This window comes from Acyrthosiphon pisum, chromosome X (assembly GCF_005508785.2).
Source record: "Acyrthosiphon pisum isolate AL4f chromosome X, pea_aphid_22Mar2018_4r6ur, whole genome shotgun sequence".
Taxonomy (NCBI): Eukaryota; Metazoa; Arthropoda; class Insecta; order Hemiptera; family Aphididae; genus Acyrthosiphon; species Acyrthosiphon pisum.
Window position 1 is genome coordinate 132,093,576 of NC_042493.1, and position 15,620 is coordinate 132,109,195.

Here is a 15,620-nt window from a genome sequence, read left to right on the forward strand (position 1 = left end):
GCATGCACTACTATAATGTCGCGCGCTACGCTATAACAAATTTTTTTTTTTTACGTTTTTTAACAAAAAAATCGAAAATATCCCCCGATTTGCTGTGTAAAACTACATTGTGTAGGCATCGGAATTAAACAAAGTTCTTATAACCAGTCTGTTAAAGTCACATAAGTATATTATTATATTATTATGGGTCTGCGCGCGGCATTAAGGATAGTGTTGCGCGTATACGTATTAAACCTAAAATCACAAAACTTTTGAAGGCTATAACATCCAAAATAATCATTTCCACAATTTTATTTTTACACCATCGTTTTAAACTCGTTGAAATACATAGGCTTCCGAAAAAGAAAATCGAAAAATTCGCGCAATCGCTAAACTAGACTTATGTCGGATTTTCAATAACTGGACATCATTTTTTCTTCATATTATAAATTATAATGTAGGTATAATATACTCTAAGCCGAAACATTAATCATTTTTAATTCGTAACTAAGTCATAATGTGTTATACAAACGATAGAAATCAAATTAATTCCTCTAAATAATTTTATTCATACCTACGATATATAATTTATACTTAGAGATATTGTATCTATTTACTAAACTTATTGTTTTTCTACGGTGTTTATTAATCCCAATGTCATGTGTGAGGGGAGAAAAAGCTGAATAACAATTTGAATACGACTATACGAGTCAACTAAAATTAAATTGGTATAGAAACAGAAAAATATAAAATAAATGTTAATTTTTTTCTTTAGACTTTAGTCACCATTATTGGATTTTGTAACATAAATACATCATATCAAATAATTTAAAAACTGAATTTATCTTTATATAGAATTTTAATGTGCAGTTAATAATATATTATTATTATTTTATATACCTATTAAAAAACCAAGCAAGTGAGTACCATTCTACTCCACAATTGATGAAAATAATTTTTAATTTTTAGTGTAAATAAAATATAACGAAAAGATTGAATTTAAGTTATTATTATTTTGTTTTTATTATTGTAAATATTTATTTAAGAATAATCATTATACCAACACAATTTATAGTTATTATAGATATTATACATTAAATATTTTTGGTATGATGTAGTTTTAACTCTTCTCATAAATCTTGTTTTTCTGAGTGAATACAGGTAGCCAAATCCCTAATTTGTAGTCTGTAAGTGTTTAATACTAAAATTTGTAGCCAGTCTTTTGTTATTATCAGACTTATGTAGAGTGGGTAAAAAATAGCAGAGCTATCACTATATTTCGAAAACAGTCACTTTTCTCACTTACTTATTTATTATAATGTTTCGAGACAATAACCGAAATTAATCATATAATTTTTAAAAGTTTGTTCATTTAATTTTACCCACGGACCAAGATATCATAGTGATTTCACTGCAGACTAGGTTTGGAGAGTGTCCATTCTGATTTCACCTATTCTGTGGTTGTTGTAGGCTATAAAAAAAAAAAGATTTGCTGGTAATATTGTATGACCATTGACTAGTGGATGTAATACCTATACATTCATTACATGTGGGTTCATTGAACACCGTTGTGTGCCACCATAACCAATATTTATATATATACAGAGTTTAACAGAAAGAACTGACAATAAAAAAAAATGTATGCTACTTAAATGTATGACAAAAATTGATAAAATTATAGGATTAGTAAATGTTTTAGAAATACACCCATGTTAGCAAATTTCCAAAATTAATATTTTTAAAAAAATTATGCGTTCCAAATTAATTTAATCAAAAAAATATTGATATTTAAAAAAAATTATAAAAAATTATAACAAAAAATAACTAATATTTAGCTCATTAAAATTAATTTGGAAATAGGCATGTTAGGTTATAATTAACTATGGTTTTCTATAGTTTATTATAACACCGAAATAGGTTTATTTACTATACATACAACATAACAGTCAATACTGTGAGAAAAGTACCACATTTTACAGTTTTTATGAGGTTCTTAGTAATATAAAACACAATCTTTGCCTCTGCTTTGTAATAATTATGAATATTATGTTCAAATATAATATTATCTGCTTCCATATTATTCATAATTAGAGGCCGGAATAATATTCTATTAAAAGTTGAAAATATTCTTCCAATATTCTTTAAAAATATAATAAAATATGCAATAAATATGCTTTTATATAAATATATTTTCTTAAATTAAAAATATGCCTTTATATGCAAAAGAATAAAGTACATAATACAAAAAAATACTAATATAAATAGGTATATAGTTAAGAAAAAATAATAGCGCTTAAAAAAAACATTAATATATATATAAGTTATACATAGATATAGGTAATATTTTTATTTGTTTAATTAAATTAGATCAATGACGTATTTTTAACACAACTTTTCATCGTTATCTACTATAAATTAACTATAAAATTACTATATGGGTTATAACTTATAATTATCATTCATCGTATACACGTTGGTATATAAATATACAATACGAATATATATTACTATTATCGGGCATATAATTTATATTATTTACGTCACTGTAACACAAAATATAAAAATCTATAGAATTAATCGATATATTCTGTAATATTCTTTATTATACAAAATACTCTTTTACCTTGAAATATTCTCAAATAAGCAAAAACAACTTTTGCCATTAATTTAAATGTTTTCAAACCTCTGTATGACTGTATACTCTAAAAAAATATGAAAAAATATATAATTCATGGCTCCTTGTCATAATTAAGGTGTCAAGTACTTTTCACATTAAATTATCACAATTATATTTTTGACAGTTTGCACCAACAGATTGAGCAGAAATCAAATTATTGATAATAAGTTATTTAAATGAATTTTTAAAATGGAAATAAGGTTCGATTGTATTTCATAAACCATGACTGCGGACCTAACAGAAAATATTTAAAACCGTTATTTAAAAGTTTTTTACATAAATATTCAAAACATTTTACTGTGGATATCCAGGTTTTTATGGTTGGAACTTTACTGGTTGCAAAATTCATATTCTCTATAATCAACAGAGCTTCCTTCCAGAATTGCCAAAGCATTGATGTGGATGTCACAGAATTACGCAATTCCTTACCAGACTGAATATTTGTGGAACTATTATTAATACTGTAAAATAATTTAATTCACAAATGAACAGAGTTTTGCAGTGTCTGAAGCTTTCTTTATCGTTGCCACATATAAACTGTTAATTAAAAATAAAATATTATGTTTAAAAAATATTACACATAAATAAATTACTATCTGATTTTATAGTAACTCACTAGACCATTCAGAGAGTAAAAGCTAAACTCTCTGACTGAACCTGGGCGGCAACTGAACCCTTATAATCAGTTATTGAATGTTGCTATTTTACAATGGATAACGTTTTTTCAGATTCACCACTGTCTTTTATAGATATTCTCTAATATTATTTACTATACAAAATATTCTTTTATCTTGAAATACCAACAAATAAGCAAAAACAACTTTTGCCATTAGGCATTAATTTACATGTTTTGTGATTTGTAAAGATTTTCGAACCCGTTTTTTTCAGATTCACTACTGTCTTTTATAGAAATTGTTTTCGTGGTGTCATGTGTTTTTGCTGAGTAAAATTGATTTCTTTTAGATAGCCTTTGCATTTTTTCAAGGAATGATTTATTATAGATACAAGCTCAACTCGACTGTGTATAAATTGACCTGTAAACCAATCAAAATATAAAATATTTAATATTTAGTTTCATATGATTTTTATTATTAATAATACTTACAAGTATCATCTGAGCTGGTTGATTTCATAGGACCAATAGACTATGGCAACTTAAATTGGCTGTGTATAACTGAACCTGTAAACCAATAAATATAAAATATTTCAATTTTCACATAATTTTTATAATAAATAATACTTACAATTAGTATCATCTGAATTGGTTAATTTCATAGGACCAATAGACTATGGAAACTTAACTTGGATGTGTATAACTGAACCTGTAAACCAATAAATTTAAAATATTTCAATTTTCACATAATATTAATAATAAATAATACTTACAAGTATCATCTGAGTTGGTCGATTTCATAGGACCAATAGACTATGGCCGGGATGGCGAACCTAACCTTTTGATAACTGCGTGTCAAATCAGAATGTATGGTTTGATTTTATTTGCCTCGCGTGTTAGAAACTTTGCAGAAATTTTTTTTTTTTTTTAGTCATTGTGTAAGGCATCCGAAACTATCTGTTAACGACTGTCGAATGTTCTGTTGTACCTACGTTTGTACGTAAACGCGATAATCTAATTTATTGATAATCTAATCTAATCGTTTACGAGCTTAGGAAATGGAAAGTACAGATTACAATATCTTACGATATATTCTAATAATAAGTTAAAGAAAGTTACAAATTTTCAATAATTTTTTTTGAAAAGTGAAGTAAAAATTATGAATGTATCTTAAATTGGCATGTCACTAAAATAATGCGCGCATGTCACTCCGTGACACGCGTGACATAGGTTCACCATCCCTGGACTATGGCAACTTAACTTGGATGTGTATAACTGAACCTGTAAAACAATAAATATAAAATATTTTAATTTTCACATAATATTAATAATAAATAATACTTACAAGTATCATCTGAATTGATTGATTTCATAGGATCAATAGACTATAGCACAACATATTTCATGACTGGAAAATAAAACAAGCATAGCAAACGTTTATACAAATTAAAATATATTGAAAAATAAAATACAATTAAAACATTACAAACCAATTATAAAATATACATTTTATCGAAAAGTTATTATTTTTAAACTACCTATGATACTTATAATTTATTCTAGGTACATCAAATAGTTATACATTTATATTACAAACCATGCATACTAATGATAAAATAATAAGTTTATAAAAACTAATAAGTTAAATAGTTAGTTTATTCATTTTATTACATTAATTATGGTTAAACATAAGGAAAGTACTAAATTGTCAATAGGTGGTCACTAAATTCATGATAATTATTTACACAATTCTAAAACTAAATATTTAGACAAGAAATAATTAGGTAGCAGGACATTTTTTAGTGAATAAACACTGCGTGTCCACTCATCCACCCTTAAAAATAAGTTTCACTAGTAGAAAGACCCTCTTTTCTTAACTCAGTGAACTCTCTATTTACTCCCCAAACAGTCATATACCCATTATCAGTGTCGGTCTGGCCCACCCAGCTACCCGGTAATCACCATGAGCACTATACATTTTTTACCAAAACAATATTGTCAAACTGTATTTAAAATTATATTTTATAAAGGCTGTTACTATACATTATTTTGTTTAACCTAACTATACTTATTATTATTAACTTAATTAAATTTAACACAGTAAAATTCTATCTAATAATAAAATGAATACATTGTTTATAACATTAGACTTTATTTTAGTAAGATATAAATTGTATACACAGAAAACAAAATTACTTAGGCCACACGCCGCGCCACCACGCCTTCGAATACTATTTATATACTATAGTAACCTAATAAATATATTTTAATTTTATTATTAATCAGAATGATAAATAAGTTTAACTAATATAATATATATTATTATAGTTATTACTTATTAGTTACTACAATTTAACATATTTTATTCTAGTGGAAACAAAGTTAGTAAAATGTAACCCTAATGGGTGTCCATTTGAACACAAAAAACATCCTTAAAAATGGCCGGTAGATACCTTCCTATGTTATATAGGTAATAGGTATGTATTAATATATAATTGTTTTCACAATATTAATTACTCACAAACAGGTAAGGACAACGAAGGAATTGTCAATTTATGAATTGAATTACGTTTCAATAACTTAGTAGGTACCATAACTATGACATTTTTCTTCAAAATGAAGATCACTCACAAGGTACGTTTTGTAAATTTATTATAACCAAATACATATATAATATAATCAAATAGGTATACCTATATTTATATTATTATATTATAAATTTGTATTATACTAAAACATTATCAGAAACATTCTCAATGAAAATAAAAAAATTTAGACAGTGGGTATTCAAAATACTTTATGAAGTAGTACATTCAGAATTTTGTAGATGTGAGTCGACAGTTTGGCACTGATTCAGAGAAAACTATTTTTGTAATTTAAATTACCTAGTGTCGTATAATTTTCAACCTCGTTTTCAACACTTGCAAATGCAATAAACTTAAGCGAATAAAAATTGGTTATAGTATAGTACCATAGTATCTATATTAAAAAAAACAGTGCTATATCTAACTCTTCATTCACATACAAATCACCAAATAAAGATAAAAGGAAAGCCCAGTGTTAACTTTAATATTTTATTAATTTATTGTTTTAAAATTTATTTATCTTATTACCTCTTTCTAGGATTTTATATTTTTTTCCTTTGCACCAGGATTCCGAAGATTGTTGAGGTGTATAACTAACTCATCCCACAAGACTTCGAGGTTATTTTTTCCATTTATAGTTTGAAATTTGCCAGTTGTAACATGGTTTTGCACCAATAAGACAACCATGAAAATTAATTGTTTGTCGTTTCTTTTTCCTTGGTCTTGACTTTTTTACACTCCTCTCTTGTTCATAATTTTGATGATGTTCATTAGGTGTTTTAAATCGCAAGTAGGTAATAATACACTTCTAACAATATAAGTACCTATTAACAATTGAGTAGCTATCCGTTTCATATTTATGATCAAGTAGGTAGAGACAAAACACAAAAAGAAATTATAACAATCACAATGACAATTCCCGTGTCTTATTTAATAACGGAAATGCGTAAATATTAAATAATAACTACGTATTAATTTAACGTAAGGTATGTAAATAATTATTCATACAAAAATTGAATAAAATATCCAAACATCAACCCGTGATAAAGATTCATGATAAGAATATGATAATACTCCGCGCGCTGTGATTGGATACAGTTTATAATCTCCGGGAAAATTATCATATTTAGCTATTGATTATTTGATTACTTATCGAGTTATTAGTAACCAGGTAACGCAATAATTTGTAAATGTAAACGCGAACCACGGTCTAACGGTAATCACGAATTAAGTAACTTACGGTTATCAATAATCATTTAGAGAATCGCCTGTAGTCGATACATTTTATTGTTTTTTAGAATTTTTTTAATTTATTTAATGTCGATACTCATCACATTTTAATAAATTTGTTAACTCAGTATCGAGTGATGAGTATCGACTTACAGAATCGAGTTGCAGGTGTGTTGGTAGCGCGCAATTTAACATAGCTGCAGCTAAAATATAAGAATCTGAACAAAGTGCAATAATAATTAATAAGTGCGATTTCGATTTCATTTGTGTTCTTTCAACTTTTGATCATTTTCTTTCCTAGAATGTAAGATTTGAATATTTGAAAACAGCAGCTGGAAAATAGTATTCCCAAACCATTAATCGTAGTGAAGTATGTGATTCGACTTTCATTAGAAGGCATTCATTCAGAATTTGATAGTGACATTGAAGTTTAATGGCACTGACAACTTTGCTGGTAAGTTTAATTTATTTTTTAATACAGAAGAATTACTATATAATAATATGATATACCGATGTTACATACAGAACCGTACAAATCACAAAATTTAAAAACATATTTTATAAATTACAATATAATAACTGGTGGGTATGTTTTAAAAATATTTTCTTAACGAATATTACATATTAGTATATCATATAAAAATAGATATACCTGGTCTTTACATAGTAGTATACTTCAATCATCGAACAAATCACAAAATTTAAAAACATAGGTATTATAAAAAATACAATTTTTCGTATTAAAAAAATTATAATAAAATTACCTACCTACTCTACATATTACTAAAATCAAATATAATTACATATACTATATCATTATTTATTCTTGCAATCAAGTGAGTTATGACAGCGTGAGTTGCATATTACATTTTTTTTTTTTTTTACGTATAAATGTATTATTATAGGTAGCAGTTACATGTACAAAAACATTTCAAAAAATAAAAACCTTGCCCATCAAACATTGATTCTTTTGTATTTACCGCTCTTATAGAAATTTTATCAGCAGGTATATTATTTATATTTAATATATATAGCCATCACAAGGTGAAAATTGGATACGACTAAATATTTGTGCAATAATGCCATTTTTAGTACTGATTTTAAATCGTCGGTCGTTACTTCCATTATAACTCCTAATAAAATGAAAGTACATCACTTACTAATATGATTATTATTTATAAATATAAAATAATGTATTAGTTATGATATTTCTCGAATCTCTTTTACTTCTGTCTACATCTAGTACAACAGGTAACATTACATTTGTACCGATTGAAATGACTGGATACTTCAAGATATTATCAGTTTTCATTTGTTTTGCTTGGTGATGTAATGAACTTACAGCTTTAACCTCTGTCCTTAAATTTTTTATCAAATGTTTATTCTATAATTTTCAAATAAACGATACAATTTTCAAAATAGTTTGATTCGTTTTGTGATATTTATCGACATTTAAAATTTTCTTTCTTTTTAGTTTTTAATTCTACAAATTGTAAATGTAATTTACAAGGTTGCTCATAATTTTTATAATAGCAGCTGCTAAATATTAAACATCCATAATATGAAAGATTTTTTTTAAAAGTATTTAAAATATAAATTTTAACAATATTTATGAAAATCTCGAAAAATTTTCAAACTTATCGTAGTTAAACATTGTTTATATTTAATGCATTGAAAATTTAAAACAAAGATTCTCATAAACTGTACAAAAACATATAACTGTTCATTACCGTAACCAACAAATCTAAAATATTATGTTGCAATCACGACAAATTGACGCGCCCCGTCGTCGGTGTTTGTGTCTTTGTGAGTTGCCGCGTTCGATCGTCGACCGTTGGCGACGGCCGACGCCGGTTTGCTTGTCCAATCAAACTCCGTCGTACAAACGGTCTGTGGAGGTGTTGTAGCCTGTCGCCACAAGGTTATCAACTCGTTACCGCGGTATACCTCCACAGAATAGATAATATTAATACTGATAATACCTAATCGTAGGCTAGCCGCTTGTGTTTTGTTTCACCTGTGACTTGTTCCTTGTTTTTATATTCGTTCATCGTTTATAACATTCGTATTTCGTGTCCGTGACCCGTGTGTGACGACTGCGTTCCGTCGGTAGTCGTTTTCTCCATTGAGTTGTCACTCGTTTACATTTTAAGTTAAATTAACGGTGGTCGCAACGTCCGGCGAACCTCTCGTCACGTAATTCGGACGTGCGTCGTAGCAGGTGTTTGTTATTTTTTTTGCCTGGCTGAGACGAAATTTACGTAAGAAGTCACCGTTATATTGTTTGCAACGCTCAAATTGTCTGCCCAGTGGCGTGGCGAACTAAAAATTGTCCGGAGCAAGTTACTACAAACATCCCAAGTATTAATGCATAATAATATTGTATTACCTAATATAATACAGTAAAACTTCCGTTAACGGTCACCTCTATGTAACGGTCAATATTTTTGGACCCTTGGAGTGTTATCCTAGTTTTATCCTACCCCTGTAGGACAGGCACCTCTAAATAAAGGTCATTATTTACAGTCCCTTCAGTGACCGTTATATGGAAGTTCTACTGTATAACTAATTATATTTCAGATCATTATTGACTACCTATTGAGTATATCATATTACATTTACTAGGAACCCACTGGCTACCACCCACCCCTCTATTTAAGAAAAATCTTAGAGGCAATTGTCTCTGAAATTACCGTTCACAACGCCACTGTGTCTGCCTACTTTTATTTTTCCCCGGAAATTCATCACAAGTAGTTATTTGTTTGTTTGTTTTCTTTATTAATTATATCTATGATACATTCATGATTATAATATATTATTCCCAATTTTGGATGCAATAGGCATTAAGAGGATGTGATACCCACATGACGTGTTGTCTCCGTCTTACAAGTACGTAACATAGCAAATTGTATGCTCAGCAAAACGCTAAAGACTAGTAACTCTGTTAATTTATAAAATCTAAAAGTAAGGGAATTATCTAGGCAACCTAGTGGGCTTTTTATAATATTTTAATTTATAAGCGAGTTATGAGTACCTACTTTAAAATGTATAAACAATTTACAATTTTAAAATACTCATATCTCGTTTTAAAATTGAAATATAATAAAAAGCCTATGAGGTTGCCTAGATAATAATCTTAAGTTTAGATTTTATAAGAGGTCAATTCACTTTAATTTTTAAACTAACGGAGACAACACATGCGAGTATCACATCCTCTTAATCATATTATAAAGCGTCCGGTGCCAATGTAATTTTGTACCCAAAATACGCTCTACGGGAATAATAATCCTGTTCTGTAGAATCAACCATATTTAATATATTTTTTTTTAACGAAAGGGTAATATTCTACATGCCGCATCGAACTCCATTTTTCAATATTGAACATTAAGATCTTAAACTTTATAATATGTCTTTAATAATAATTGTAATAAAATTTTAATTATCGTTTTTTACAAATTATATTATACCATTATTTGAAATAAAATAAAAAATAGAGTTTGATCGGCCTGTAGGAAGTCTTATTTCAGATAAAAAAATTTAAATAGTTAGGTATCACTATTCTACAAGGCCTGAGAATTATTCCCATGAAGTCATCTTTACTCAATATAATACACCCTATCAACCCCCCCCCCCTCCCCCCATAAGTAGGTACCTATTATAATTAACATGGCAACTAAAATATTAAACTTAATTTAAACATTTTACAGAATTGAGGAAAATTTGAAAAACTGGCACTGGGTCCCTTTAGCAACCAAGTATATGAACTGACATTGTCCGTAGTATATATTGTTGAAGAGGGCGCTACACCCACATGCGTTCTGTCTGTCTTACAAACACATAACAGCAAATTGTACACTCAGCTCTGTTAGTTTTAAAATCATAGTGAATAGATATCTGATTAAATTTACAGGTAAGATTATTATCTTGTGAACCTTAAAGATTTTTTTTTAGATTTTAATTTTGAAGCAGGTTATGATTATTTTAAAATGCACAAACAATTTACAACTTAAAAATACTCTGTTTTAAAATTAAAATATCAAAAAAACTGTACGTAATTCACTAGATAATATTTTTACTTCTAAATTTTATAAAGGTCAATTCACTCTAATATTAATCTTATTTCAGCTATAAAAAATGTCAAATAATATTATTATTATTTATTATTTTACGCTAGGTAAAGGTAGTTTCCTTATAAATCATAATTTATTTTATTTTTGTATATCCTAGCCTCCCTAAATGTTGTCTTACATTTTATATTCATAACTTATTTTAGCCTGGAGCACCTAAGGTACATCATAAATGAATCTACACAAAGCCAAGATATCCCAGGAGTATCAAAGTAAGAACTTTCAAGTTTCTAGTGATTACCTGTAATCATTTTTTGTTTGTTACTAGTAGACGTTTCGACGATCAACTATCACTCAAGCAGCAGGATTCAGCGATTTTTTGGTACAAATACGTCAACAAAATGCATTGTACACACCGAGATTCAACAACAGTATTTTTGTTGATTTTTTTTGTTTTTGACTTAGGTACCATGTTTTATTGTTATTTCATTATAGAAATACACAATTTTGATTTGATCTCTTAATTTATGTACATTTAATTATATTAAATATTTTATTTATTTAAAAACAGCAGCAGTAGAAACGACTTTATAGATGTCAAGTGTGTTCTAAATCCTTTGATATTCCAATCAATTGATTTGATCATATTGCGAAACACCATAATTAACCTCAAATTGTGTAAACAAGAAACTAAATATTTTAGCAAATCTTCATGTCCTAATTATTTTATTTTATTTTTAGGAAAGAGAAACTGAAGATTCTTGTTTGGTTAATACTAGAATTATGAAACCGGAATCACCCACGACTCAAGAAAATATTCAGCAAGTGGAGTCTCCTATATAGATGAAGTCGAAGACAAAAATCAACAGTTTTACAACAAAGGCACTGTCTATCAATACAGATATGATGTTGAACGACAATGTCTTCACTCAAGGATCTGCAGATGTTAAACAAAAAGAAGAAACTGTTCAAGAAACTCCAAACAGTGTTAAAAAAAAGTTTATGTTGCTTATGTTAGCCTCAATCTATAACGATATACCTTCAAACAGTGAGAATATACAAAACAAAGCTCAAAATGTAATTAAAAGTTAGCTGTTAATTTTATTTTTATAAGCTCCATTCTTATAATTTAAAATTTCCCTTGAGGTTTTTTTATATTTTCTTATCAATAACTTTTAAGTGGCATAAATTAGGAAACTGCATTATTTATTATAATATTAGAAATTAAACCACTATTTTTTTTTTATACATATACATTTTTTAGATAAGGAATATATTTAAAAATGACATTAAAAAAGTTTGATAGATTTTGGAAAACAATAAACAATTTTATTTAATGAATTACTTAAATTATACAATAACTGATAGTAAGATTTAAATTAAACTAACATAATATTAATGCAATAATGTTTAAAAAAGTTGCCTAACTTTGTTAGTTTCTAATTACACAAGAGTAATTTATTGTTTTATATTAGTGATCTCATAATAGATTTTAACCATGTACCTAAGTAATACTAATATTAAATTTACAATCATACTTGTGTTAAAGGCATCTTACAAACATCTAAATTGTTCTCATAGTTTTATAGTTTTTGTTGAATCAATAATAATTATGACAACTTGCATACTTTGCATACTGTAAAATAGAAAAGTGAAATTCTATAATTACTATACATACATATCAGGGACGTCCGCAGCAATGTAGCTCAGGGGGGGCAAAAAATTGCAAGTACCTAAATACTTATGGGAAGATTTACCGCCACATCTTTCATCTACTCATACTTTGTAATAGTATCGTTAAAAATTATTTAAAAATCAAAACTAATTTAAGTTAATATAAAATTACACTATTATTTCTAATATTTCTAAGAAAAAACATGATAAAATTTAAACAAAATACAACTTTATTTGATTTGAATTTACATATTACATCATTACATGTTACAATGTTACATATTACATCATATTTATACATCATATTACATTTTATTCAAAAAGTAGTGCAGGGTCATCTTCACATTCTTCTACTAGTTCTACTTCATGTTGATCGATTATAGCAGGTGACTGCTATAAAAGCAATACAAAATAAATTTAAATTTAAAGAAAGAGTCTTACTTTTAAATAATTAAAAAGACTACATTATAATATAATTTATAACTGAATTATTAATTGAAATTTAATTAATAGTTATATTCATGAAAATAAAAAAATAAAAATTGACCTTATTGTGCCAATAATATTGGCTATTTATTATTTAAATATCCGGGTATTCTTGTAAATTGTACTGACTGAAAAAATTGAATTATGAACTGAATTATAGTTGTATTCCCTCATAGCCGTGAAGTATAGTAATTTTTAATCTTGTTCATAATGTTTAAGCTATTACATCTTAAATGTGGAAGTTAAATATTAAATTACAATTTCAAATCATGATCCAAAAATTTGTCATGTTTTCAATAATTTTATTTTAGTTTTTTAGTTTACAAATTTTAAACTAAATATTAAATAACATATATAGGTGTTATATTATAGGTGGTATAATATATACTCCCAAACGAAAGTGCCAGTAATGGGTGGCTGCTCTCCTCAAATTCATCACTATGTATAATCTATTTTCCTGAATCATATGTATTTACTTATTGTGCCCAACTGTACAGATTGTAGATTTTTTTATAAAAAATTATTAAATAATAGTTAGTTTATTTAAAATTATTCTGTAGATTTTTAAATTATTATTTTAAATACAAATTCTTTTAGATATGCATTTTGTCATAGTTTTTAAAATTTGAGCTTAATCAATAATTAAGACAACTTAATTGCATCTAAATTTGCAAACTTTAAAAATGTAAAATGTAATGTTTATATAATATAACTAGCTTACCATAATAATTTGTGTACCTACTGTGAAGATATACATATTATCAACTTTCTCACGGCATAAAGGGTTTATTTGATACAACCAGTTTATAAAAATTAATTAGAACAATATGTATGTTTGAAGTATAATATTATTAAAAACTTTTTTATATATTTTAATAGGCAATTTTATTCTGGCTATTCTTTACGTCCACGGCTCCTAATGCCAATTGCTCAACCAACAGCAGCGGCCAAAGAAAATTACAACAAAAACCAAATGTATGTACACATTTATGCGTATGGTCTATCCAAACAATCATAATATATAGGTAATTTAAGATGTATGATATTGTATTTATATAAATCTGGATGACTTATCTCTATTTATTTTATAGATTAATTGATAGCCAATGTTTGGTCACTGCGACAGGACACGTTTTTCAAGACTTTGAAAACCCAAATCATCAAAACTTTGTTATTTTGACTAGGTTTGTTGATTTGAGTAATTTCAATATCAGAAATACTCCATTTTATAGGGTTTTGTAACTTGTTCAGATCTAAGTTCTCAGACCATGTACAAAATCCAAGTATACAAATATGTAAGAATTATTCAATGATTATTTTTTTTAATGTATTTATTAACTACATAGTATTATAACTAACATACTTACAAATGTTTACTAATCTATAAATTGTTGAAGGTGTATGCATATGCTCAAAGGCTGAGCCAGTCACCAGCTTTCGTCTTCAGTGCATACGTCCATCCGTGGTAAAGCTTATACATGTTTGTATTCATGTCCACACTGTCGACGACTATTTATGCAGAGGAATTTAGGTAAATTGTGTTCTTCAGTTAATTTCAATAATAAAATATTTACAATATAAATATTAGTTAAGAAATACCTAACGTTATTGTATTATTATTTAAATAGTTCAAATGGCTTCAATGAGTGTCACACAGGCCGCACACAACCGCCTAAAGCCTATAATTAATGCAGCACAAAATGTCTAAATGTTGTCCATGGACCGGCACAGATACGGCCGCCAGGATGAAGAAGAAGATTTATTTTATTTCCTTTGCCAATTTCAATGAACCCTTTGTAATCCGCAAGAATAATTATAATATAATATAATATTTTATGATATGTACCACTCACACCTAAACTATTACCGGTGTTTAAAATATGTCGTATGTAAGCATATTAATACATTATATAATTTTTATTTGCATTCCCCATTTGTAATTTATTAATGTGTTTACATTTCAAAAATTGAAGACATTAATTAGGATTATAGTCAAATAATGTCACTTTTTTACATGTTCTAAGCGAATGTTCTGCAAATTTTTCAATACAGTTTAGTTTAGTGATTTATGATATTAAAGTGATTTTAACCTTAAAGCTAGTTATAAAAATGTTTACGTTTTTGTATTGTATAATTAGCTTTGAAATTAAAATGTTGAAAAAACCACGAGAGTTTAAACACTGACGTATACCGTAATTCAAAACACTAAAAAACTGTATTAGAAATACAGAATGTATTTATTTATTTTATGATTAACTTTGATTTATTCTAATTTTGATTGTGCAATACCTAAAAATGTTTTTCTGCTA

The 15,620-nt window shown here is 27.1% G+C and overlaps 1 long non-coding RNA gene across 1 annotated transcript; it reads left to right on the top strand.

Moving 5' to 3' along the window:
- Positions 1-7,139: 7,139 nt before the first annotated feature.
- On the top strand, positions 7,140-15,407 carry LOC100570723. The gene is made up of 9 exons (XR_001679619.2): positions 7,140-7,538; positions 11,358-11,423; positions 11,483-11,616; positions 11,723-11,829; positions 11,893-12,228; positions 14,191-14,336; positions 14,403-14,606; positions 14,709-14,842; positions 14,940-15,407. It is a non-coding gene; the product is annotated as an uncharacterized LOC100570723 (long non-coding RNA).
- Positions 15,408-15,620: the final 213 nt, after the last annotated feature.